The sequence below is a fragment of the Fragaria vesca genome, linkage group LG2 (assembly GCF_000184155.1).
Source record: "Fragaria vesca subsp. vesca linkage group LG2, FraVesHawaii_1.0, whole genome shotgun sequence".
Taxonomy (NCBI): Eukaryota; Viridiplantae; Streptophyta; class Magnoliopsida; order Rosales; family Rosaceae; genus Fragaria; species Fragaria vesca.
The window spans coordinates 24573573-24584515 of record NC_020492.1 but is presented as its reverse complement, the minus strand read 5'-3'; the positions used below and the strand labels follow the sequence as shown (position 1 = coordinate 24584515).

The window sequence follows — 10943 nt, the reverse complement described above, 5'->3', positions numbered from 1 at the left end:
AGAGAGAGAGAGAGAAGATTTTGCCGGAATCTCACCGGACTCCGGTTGCCAGATTCTGGTAACCTGTTGCCGGAATTTCTTCGGTTGCCGTTATTGACCCCTAGTAACTCATATTTTCTCCGGTCAGGGGATTTCGATCACTGATAACTCAGTTACTGACCCCCAATAATCAGTTACTGACCCCAATAATCAATTACTGACCCTTAATAATCAATTATTCACTCCCAATAATCAACTTATGTTAGCTTAATGTAATAGAAAAGAAGAAATATTAGCCAATAATCGAGTTACTGACCCCAATAATCGGGTTACTGACCCCTAATAATCAGTTACTAACCCCCAATAACACCTAGTAAACATGTTATTGACCATCAATAATTAGTTCTTGACCGCAGTAACCTTCCACAGTAATTACTTACTCTCAGTAAATAAATTGATTTGTTACCCAGAGTATTGGCCCTTAGTAAAAAACTAATATTACTGACACTTAGTAAAATTACTGGCCTCTAGTAAAAACAAGATCACTATCCCTTGTCGAGATCCTGTCCCTGTCAGCCGCCGTCTCCGTCGAGACCATAACCGGAGAAGACTCGCCATCCTTAACACCTCAAAAACCCTAACCCTAACCTTTTCAACGTAGTTTTTTATCTGAGGCGAGGGAATAGAGAAGCAGGAAGTTCCAAGGGAGCCTCCATGGTCGAACAACGACGGAGTTTTCGCGGTGAAGGAGGCGCTCCTATTGCCGGTGCCGGAGGAGTAAGGGAAGAAGAGAATCTAGAAGAGGCAGGCGAAGAAGATGAAGACGTAGAGCGCGAGACTCGGTTCCCAAATGAAGCTCTCAATCACCACCCCCATCTGATTCTGATTCCAATTTCTCGAATCAAAACCGCTAGCTTTGAAAATCTCAGTGATTGGGAGCTCAACTTGGAGATCAGAATCTCAGTGCTTGAAGATCGGATCTTCTCCTCAAGTATCAGCCGTTGAAAGTTGAAGACTAGGGAGATCTGATCAATTCTGGCAAGAGGAGAAATGACGGTGAAAGAGAGCGGAGGTGAGAGGTTTGAGGAGGAGGAGGAGAGGCGGGTCGTCCGTCGCCGGCGTCGGTCGGCTGTTAGAGAGAGAGAGAGAAAAGAGAGGGAAAAAGAGATAAGATATGTGTGGGTTTAATCACATAAAGGGTAATAACGTTTTCTTCATAAGAATCATTGGAATGAGCTAAGGGATAAGAGTTTCATTAGAATAGGATTTAGTTTCCTTGTTTTTGTGCATTTGGGCATTTTCCCATATATCAATGAGATTTGAACCAAGATGATCTCTTTTTACAGTATTGTTTAGACTAGCTTTAATATATATTGTTTTTGTGCATTTGGGCATTTTCCTATATATCAATGAGATTTGAACCAAGATGATCTCTTTTCATAGTATCTTTTAGACTAGCTTTAATATATATACACACACACACACACGACGACATTCTAAAGAGCACGTCCGCATAGCTCTTAAAGTGCGGATGTCCCTCCGTTTGCCATCGTACGGCTCCGACGACGGTGTGCCTCCACCCCAGCGGCCTCCAACAGCTTCCCCGGTCATTTTTCCTTCCCGGCGAGTCCGTTATTTTCCAGTTTTCCAGCGAGATCACCAAAAACTTCAAATCAAGTCGATCTTCCCGGAAAACTGGAATTCGACGGACTCGCCGGGGAGGGAAAGTGATCAGGGACGCTGCTGGAGGCCGCTAAGGTGGAGGCGCGCCGTCGTCGGAGTCGTACGGTGGCAAATGGAGGGACGTCCGCACTTTAAGGCGTGCGGACGTTCTCCTCTGATCCGGACTGTGTATATATCAGGGCACTTCCATTAAGAGATCCTTATTTTTTGTCACTTTTAGGGATAGGCCCAAATCAATAGATCTGTTTTTTAATGGGCTTTGATGGTTGAGATTAAAACAAAAAACTTAACACTTATGTCAAACCTACACCGTTCAAAATTATTAAAAATAAATCTCTCATTTGGATGACTTAACGATCACCAAATTTTCTGAAAATTTGTAGAAATCATCTACTTATATAGCCCAACGAACTGAACAGTGGAGATTTGATTTTGTGATCGAAAAGTTAGTTAAATGATCTATCCCTAGAAATGAACAAAGAAAGAGATCCCTCATTGGAGGGACCCTGATATATATATATATAATATATATATATATATATATATATATATATATATATTGTGTGTGTGTATTGTAGGCATCAAGTGATATATGTTACCGTAAGGGATTCAAACTCACGAATTGTTCCAATATTAATCTGATTCCATCTATGAATTGGCTGGCCAAAACCCCAGAGATTTGGTTGATATCTTATTCCAATATTATCACGAGTTTTCAAATACTTTTGAGGGAAGTTCCAAACAATGTGGCCAAATGCCGTGGATTGATTCTTGTCCGAAATTAATCTTTGCCGGCCCCCCTCCTGCTCACTCAATCCCTCTTATTCATAATCGGTTAAAGATATTCTCTTGTTTTGATCGTTCATAAAAAAATTATTCATGCATAGAACTACAAACTTAGAGTGATAATATATTCTCTATTTGAAAGCTACATCATATTAATCAATTACTTTATGGCAATCTGTATATAGATTTGCCGCCATGTGTCACCACGCAATGGAGAATTTTGTATCATTCCTTTCTATACAAGCACTTCATGTGTTACTGATCATCATCATCACTACTGAAGCACTTGATCTACCTCCCAATGGTGACACCAACTTCTGTTACAACGACAGAGGCAACTACACCGATGGTAGTGTCTACCAGACAAACCTCAACGGCATGCTCAGCTATCTCATCTCCAACAGAAACGGCACCGGGTTTTACAGTTCTTCCAAACTCTCAGAAGACGAACAAGTTTACGCCACCGGAGTTTGTAGAGGAGATGCGAAGGTGGATGCTTGCGGCAAATGCCTTAGCGACTCCACATATCTCCTTACCAAGTCTTGCCCTAACCAGAAGGAGGCTCTTGGATGCTTCGACAACTGCACTTTACGCTACTCAAATCGGTCCCTGTACGGCGTCATGGAATCCAGTCCTGCTTTGATCTCCTATAACCTAAACAACGTGTCATCGTCGTTAGATAGAGTTGAGGAGTTCAATCAACTGTTCAGTACGCTATTGGGGCGATTGACGACTGAAGCCGCGGCCGGCGGTGATGAGCTCAAGTATGCATTTGGAAATGTAAATGCTTCAATGGTTAATAAAACGATATATGCTCTCGCGCAGTGCACACCAGATTTGACGGAGAAAGACTGCAAGAGCTGCTTGGACGATGCTGTTGTAGAAAAGGAAAAATTTTATTGGAGTATTGGAGGGAGAGTTTGTACACCCAGTTGTTACTTTAGGTTCGAGGTGATCCCTTTCCTAGAACCGCAGGAAGAGAAGGCTGTTGCGGTTCCTTTACCATCAACCAATAACACAGTTTCATTGGGAGTAGGTATGTGTAAGCAAATGATTTGTGTCAATATAACGAACGTACTCCCCATCTAATTAATTTAGGGATATGATGATTTTTGCAGGAAATAAGCGAACTATTCGATTTCGGACTATTATCGTTATTGTTGTGGCAATTGCTGCTTTTCTAGCAGTGCTGGTTATATCCATCTGCATTTTCCTGAGCATAAGGAAGACAAAGAAAAAACTTGGAGGTAACTAAGTTTAGATTAACTAATTTATGAGTTTTGGTTACTAGGGTTTAGAACTACTATATAAGCACTTACGTACACATGCAAATGATGCAATAAATATTGACCATTCATGAACTTATTAAATGTTTCTTAAAGGTTCCTCAGATGAAATTGGAAGTGCAGAAGCCTTGCAATTCGACTTTGGCTCCATTAAGGTTGCTACAAATAACTTCTCAGATGAAAATAAACTCGGAAGAGGTGGATTTGGTGTCGTCTATAAGGTAAGGAAATTAACATCATAGCTTGAACTGTTAGATCAGATATATGTCTAATAAATCAGCATAACATTTGTATCTAATGAATGCAGGGTAGACTTTTCAGTAAAGAATATATAGCAGTAAAAAGGCTTTCTATTGATTCTAAACAAGGAGATGAAGAATTCAAGAATGAGGTATTGTTAGTGGCAAGGCTTCAGCACCGCAATTTGGTTAAGCTCCTAGGTTTCAGTATGGAAGGAAATGAGAGGCTTCTTGTTTATGAGTTTCTCCCTAACGCAAGCCTCGATCAATTTATATTTGGTATGGTCACATTTTTGTTTTTGCTTTTTGTTTTTCATTCGTTAGAAATAAGTTTATAACAAAACTATATCATGAGGTTCAGAGATGTGCACTGTCTGCTTCCAAAAGTACTGTTAACAAAAATCATCGATTCAATTATACTTTTGCATGACATGTAGATCCAACCAAGCGGTCTCATTTTTATTGGGATAGTCGGTACAAAGTCATAGTAGGAATTGCCAGAGGACTTCTTTACCTTCACGAAGATTCTCGTCTTAGGATCATTCATCGTGATCTCAAAGCTAGCAACATTTTGCTAGATGCAGAAATGAACCCGAAGATTGCTGATTTTGGCATGGCAAAGTTGGTTAAGCTTGATCAAAGACAAGGCGAAACCCATCGAATTGTAGGAACATAGTAAGTGTTAACTAGTCTATATACCTTATAATAGTACATTTATGTATTCTGTGTGCATAAAATTGACAAGAAAGAAGGCAACAGTCTTGTATGAACATAAACATGAAACGTTTCCATCTAGGTACAGATGCATGCAAGTTAACATTATCTATCATGTTGATATGTAGCGGATATATGGCTCCAGAATATGCAATGCGAGGGCAATTTTCTGTTAAATCTGATATCTATAGCTTTGGAGTTCTACTTTTGGAGATAATAAGTGGACAAAGTATCAATTCTTCCCATCATGGTGATGAGAATGACGAGGATCTTGTAAGCTCGGTAAGTAGAGAAAATTACTCCTGCTTTTTATAAGTTTCAATATGAGTAATATATAATTAGTAATGCAATTGAAATACAATGACTAATCTCTAAACTTGTTTCTCATATTCAAACTGTACAGGCCTGGAGAAATTGGAGGGAAGGCACAGCTCCAAGTTTAATAGACTCAACCTTGATGCCTGCAGTTTCAAACACTGACATAATGAGATGCATCCACATTGGATTGCTATGTCTGCAACAAAATATGGCTGATAGGCCAACCATGACTTCTGTTATTCAAATGCTAACAAACGATTCTCCTAGTCTCCCTAAACCATCAGAACCGACCCTTTTTGTGATGAATGGATTTGATATGGCAGCGCTCACAGTCTCAGATGATTCCAAGAGATCATATTCTTGTAATCAGAAATCAAGAAATGAGGCTTCATTTCCCAAACTATTATTTCCTCGCTAGTTTGTTCTCCGTATAGGCTACGTTTGTTGGATCATTTGTCTTTTGTTAATCCAACTGTAATTTTAACCCCATCAAAAGCCAAATAATAAGTCCAACCCCATCTTTTTCTTTAGGTCAATTTGTAAATTTACGAGTCCTTTTCATCTAATCGCTTGAACTTTGTTTAATTTTTTGCTAGCTAGCTGTACGCGTAGCTAGCTTGAAGACGTACTTTACGCCTTTAAGTACGCATTATTATGACCAAATTAATATATGATTACTTGACCTAATTAGCTGTTATGTAGTGTGAAGGTATAAAGATAGTTGGCAATCCTTTTTATCCTGCAAAACACCTTGAGATGATGTTATCTGATCAAGAACAAGTGGCACTAATATCCCTTATGGTTTCAGGTAAAACATGCATCTGCATATCACTGTTTTTTACAGAGGTTAGCAGCTTCGCTTGTTGCTATCCTAGTACTGAGTCTTCTGCTGTCCTGAGTTTCAAAGTCTGTTATATTAGTTTAATAAGTCTTTCAAATTCAAATGGACAACTGAGTTTGTGGGAAATGCTTTGGCGCTCAAACCAGTCTAAGGGTTGAGATCTTTTGTTATGCCAACCCGTGACCAAATGGTTTGATGCTTAAGGCTCCAGCTTGGATTTTATGATACATTATCCAATACAAAGCTGGTCCCTGTGTGATTCAAAGACCAGTCGCTATCGGCTGTGTCAAGGTCCACTGATGGACTGAGTAAGAGGGTTTCAAACCTCTTTGCTTCCTGTTTTGAATCGTTCATGTTTTAGGAAAGGTATCTTTGTCTTATTGAGGTTGCTTGTGTCAACTCTCCATTTGGTTACATCACTTTCAGTATGGGGAACCAAACACTTCTGTCCAAACCTTTCTGAAACATGTTGAGGTCAGCTTGCATCATCTTTGATGCCTTGTCTGCCTATATATATCTATAGCTTTGGCTTTGCTCAATGGTTGCTGAAAACTGCCTTATTGCGTTTTCTTTGTTGAGTCTAGTTTTTAGCTTGCATTGTTCATGCTGCTCTAAGTCTTCCTCGTGACTGTAAACCTTAGAGCTTGAACTCAAAACTTCTTTCATCAACTCATATCATGTTGCATACCATAAGGGATGTGTAGTGCAACCAACCCAAGAAGCGTTCAAGGTTGAATCTGCTAGTGGTTAGCTGAATTCACGAACAAGGCTTCTAAAAGTGTCCCATGTTGTAAGAACTTAGAAACAAGAGAGGGAATAGGTCTAGACTAGTTCGGGACTAGGAAGGATAGCACTGTGGTAGTGTATCACTAGAACTATTATTCTTGTAAGAAGTTACTTCAACTTAGTGGAAATATTTGTCTCTCAAAAGTTAGAGACACGCAGTTTTTCTCTCTGCATTCAGGGTTTCTACGAGTAAAAAACATCCTTGTGTTGTTTCTCTATTTGCTGCAATTTACTTTCTGCAAACTCGTATCCTGTGATTTTGGGATAACACAAGTCATTGCTATCCTCGGATACAGAAGTCAACGAAAATTCAAAAAAGGCCTATTCACACCCCCCCCCCCAGCCCAGGACCTTTATAGTGTCTAGAAACACATACTTAAAACATAAAGATCACATCAAAATCACCCAGATCAACTATCACATTAGGTCAGTAGTCATTTGGACCAAGAATATATATCACACTAATCAAGCACGTAAGAACTAGATTTGGTCAATAACAGCGGCAAAACCTTAGGGACTATTAATATTTTGCCGGCCAATTTCAATTTGTTCGTTTATAGATCGATCCTTTAATAATCAGTCAAATGAAACACATCACAATATATGTTTATTTGAGTAACTGGTAATTAATTACTTTAGATGAAAGAAGAAATTCCATATCCCCCAAATGTACAAACTTATATGCATATGCATGAGTAGTAGTGTATAGACCATAAATGGCAGACCACACCATGCCAGGAGAAGGCAAAATGATTTCCTCAGGATTTGAGCGTACTGTTTTACTGATCATAATCGCCAAAACTAGTCACCAAGCTCTTGCTCAGCCACCATATAAGTTATGTTTCCCCAACAAAGGTAACTACACCACTAACAGTACCTACCACACAAACCTCAAAACCCTTATATCTAGATTTCTTCTCCCTATCAATCGCAAAGGCTATGGATTTTACAGTTCCTCTAATGGCCAAAACAACGTCGAAAATGTCTATGCAAGCGGGCTTTGTAGAGGAGATGTTGATCAGAAAACCTGCCATATCTGCCTCAGTATCGCTGCTGATACTATCACACAAGTTTGTCCAAATAAGAAGCAAGCAATTCTGTGGCGTAACAACTGTACCTTACGCTACTCGAACCGCACCTTGTATGGAGTCATGGAAGCAGCTCCGCCTTTTCTTCAAGCTAGCAACCAGAACGTGGCGCCGTCTGTTGTGGACGGGTTCAATCAAGAGCTGAAGAGCTTAATGGAAAGACTTAGAAGTGAAGCTGCAGCTGGTAGCAGCGACCAGCAACTTAAGTTTGCAATAGGAAACACAACTCTTGAAGGTTCAAATAGTTCTCAAACAATATACGGACTTGCTCAGTGTACCCCGGACTTGTCGGAGAAAGACTGTAACGATTGCCTGGTATCCGCTTTTGGGTATATCCCATGGTATTGTCAGGGGAAGACAGGTGGGAGAGTTGGTCTCGATTCCTAGCTATAACTTGAGGTTTGAAGTCTACAACTTCCTTTACCAGGACAACACCGCAATCCTTTCAAAAAAGAACAACACCGCAATTATAGGAGGTACGTGGATATATATGTAGTTGAAGCTTCAACCCTAGAATGATTTATTCGATCAGATTACAAGAATGATTTCTGTTTTTTTGCCTTTTGGTCATTGAAGAATAATTTCTGATTTTTTTTGCAGGAAAGATCAAGTCTAGTCATAGATTTCCGGCAAAGATCACAATAATTGTGACAGTTTCTCTTTCTCTGGTACTAATTATATGTATCTACATTTGTGTGAGAGTAAGGAGGGCAACGAAAAGACCAGTTGATGAGGGTAGGTGATCACTTGTTAACTATACAACTAATTAGTTAACTCAATTTAGTATCCTGGATTTCACACACACACACACACACACAAGTTGCTGTCTTGATCAAACTAGCATGATTAATTCCTTTTGTTCTAAATTGCTCTTCGCAGATCAAATAAGAAGTGCACAAGCCTTTCAATTTGAGTTTAGCTCAATCAAAGTTGCTACAAATAATTTTTCAGAAGAAAATAAGCTTGGACGGATTTGGTGATGTTTACAAGGTACTTAAGTAACACGTAACAGATTTCTTGCAACAATATTATCAATTTTCCATGACATATATGTCTACACACTAATTATATATCAATGAGCAATAATAGGTTAATTTTCATGTTTACTTGCATATACAGGGTAGACTTGTCACCGGAGAAGACATAGCTGTCAAAAGGCTTTCTAGAGAGTCCACACAAGGAGACTTAGAATTTAAAAATGAGGTCTTGTTGGTAGCCAGACTACAACACCGGAATTTGGTTAAACTCCTTGGATTTTCCGTGGAAGGAAATGAAAGACTTCTCGTCTACGAGTTTGTTCCTTATGGAAGTCTTGATCAATTCATATCAGGTATGTGTTAAGCTCAAGTTTCACTTTGAAAGTATGACAAGCTTTCAAAACAATACACTGCATCGATTCGTCACTGCATGTTATAATCTTCTTGCTTCAATATGTAGATCCAATCAAGCGTGCGCAATGGGATTGGGACAGTCGATACAAAATCATTTTGGGTGTTGCGCGAGGACTCCTTTATCTCCATGAAGATTCACGTCTTAGAATTGTTCATCGTGATCTCAAGGCTAGCAACATCTTGTTAGATGCAGAAATGAGCCCCAAAATTTCAGATTTCGGCATGGCAAAGTTGTTGATGTTTGATCAAAGACAAGGGGAAACTAGTCGAATTGTGGGGATTTAGTAAGTACTAATTACTATTGTTCATGTTCATGATGCTTAATTCTACCACATTACTGCAAGATTTTCATGCAAATTAATTATTAAAGTTAATGGTTTTGTTATATGCAGTGGCTATATGGCGCCAGAGTACCTATTACGCGGACACTATTCTGATAAGTCCGACGTCTATAGTTTTGGTGTTCTAGTTTTAGAGATTGTAAGTGCACAAAAGATTAGTTCCTTTCGGCATGAAGATAGTGACGAAGATCTTCTAATTTATCTAAGTAGAAGAGTATTTCTGCCTGCTTTATATCTTATTTAAGTGAAGGATTAGCTATTTCCCGAAAATCCAATTTTAATTATATCCGATCATCTGCAGGCATTGAAAAACTGGAAGGAAGAGACAACGTCAAACTTGATAGATCCCATGTTGAGATTAAGCTCCACGAGTGAAATAATGAGATGCATTCCCATTGGATTATTATGTGTGCAGCAAAATATAGCAGATCGGCCGACCATATCTTCAGTCATACAGATTTTTTTTGGGTAAGCGGGTATAGGACTAACATCATCCTATCCTGAAAATTTATTAATAAGATAAAAAAAAGAGTACAATAAGGCTGGTGACTACGTCAAACCAAGCTTTGAAAAGAACTTATACAAAGCTCTTCAGTCATACAGATGCTTACTAGCAGCTCAATTACTCTTCCAATCCCTTCAGAACCACCATTTTTTACAGTTGGAGTCAACAATTTAGGGTCCGATCACTCCAAGAGCAACTCTACTCAAAATTCAGTAAATGAGGCTTCAATTACTGAACTATTTCCTCGTTAACTCCAACTTTGAATACAAGTATTGTTTCGATGAAGGTAACTACACCGATTATAGTACCTACCAGAAAAATCTCAATCTTGCTCTATCAAATCTGACCAACACCATTAGTGACCCCAGCTATAAGGGCTTTCTCAGTGTCTCTTATGGAGAAAATGTTTCTGACGACGTTTACGCCACCGGTATTTGCAGAGGAGATGTGGCGGCAGATGTTTGCAGTACTTGCCTGGGTTTTGCCTATGGCGCTTATGCAAAGGTGTGTCCTTATCAGAAGCAGGCAATCATAGCGGACGACAACTGCAAGTTACACTACTCTGATATCTCCATGGATGGCATCCTGAAGATCAATCCTTGTGTATTTAGTTATACGCAACGGAACATATCTTCACCTGATGTGGATGCGTACAACCAACGGCTCATGGCGTTATTGGAAAGACTGAGAAGCGAAGCAGCAGCAGGTGGTCCTCTTCTTAAGTTTGCGAGTGGAAACGCAACCACTCCTTTCAACCAAACAGTAGTATATGCACTGGTACAGTGTACTCCCGATCTGTCTGAGAAAAACTGTAGTGATTGCTTGGATAAGGGTTTGGAACGCATTCCATTATTTGGGAATATGATAATGGGAGATATGTTAATCCCAGCTGTGACTTGAGGTATGAGCCTTTTCTTTTCTATGCCATGCAGACACCACTGCCCCCATCACCGGCGCCATACGCACAACCAGTCTCTCCTCCTTCA

The 10943-nt window shown here is 39.5% G+C and overlaps 1 pseudogene; it reads left to right on the top strand.

Moving 5' to 3' along the window:
- Positions 1 to 2658: 2658 nt before the first annotated feature.
- Positions 2659 to 10943, top strand: part of LOC101306792 — a pseudogene marked incomplete at its 3' end in the record, with an annotated part of 31610 nt that continues 23325 nt past the window's right edge.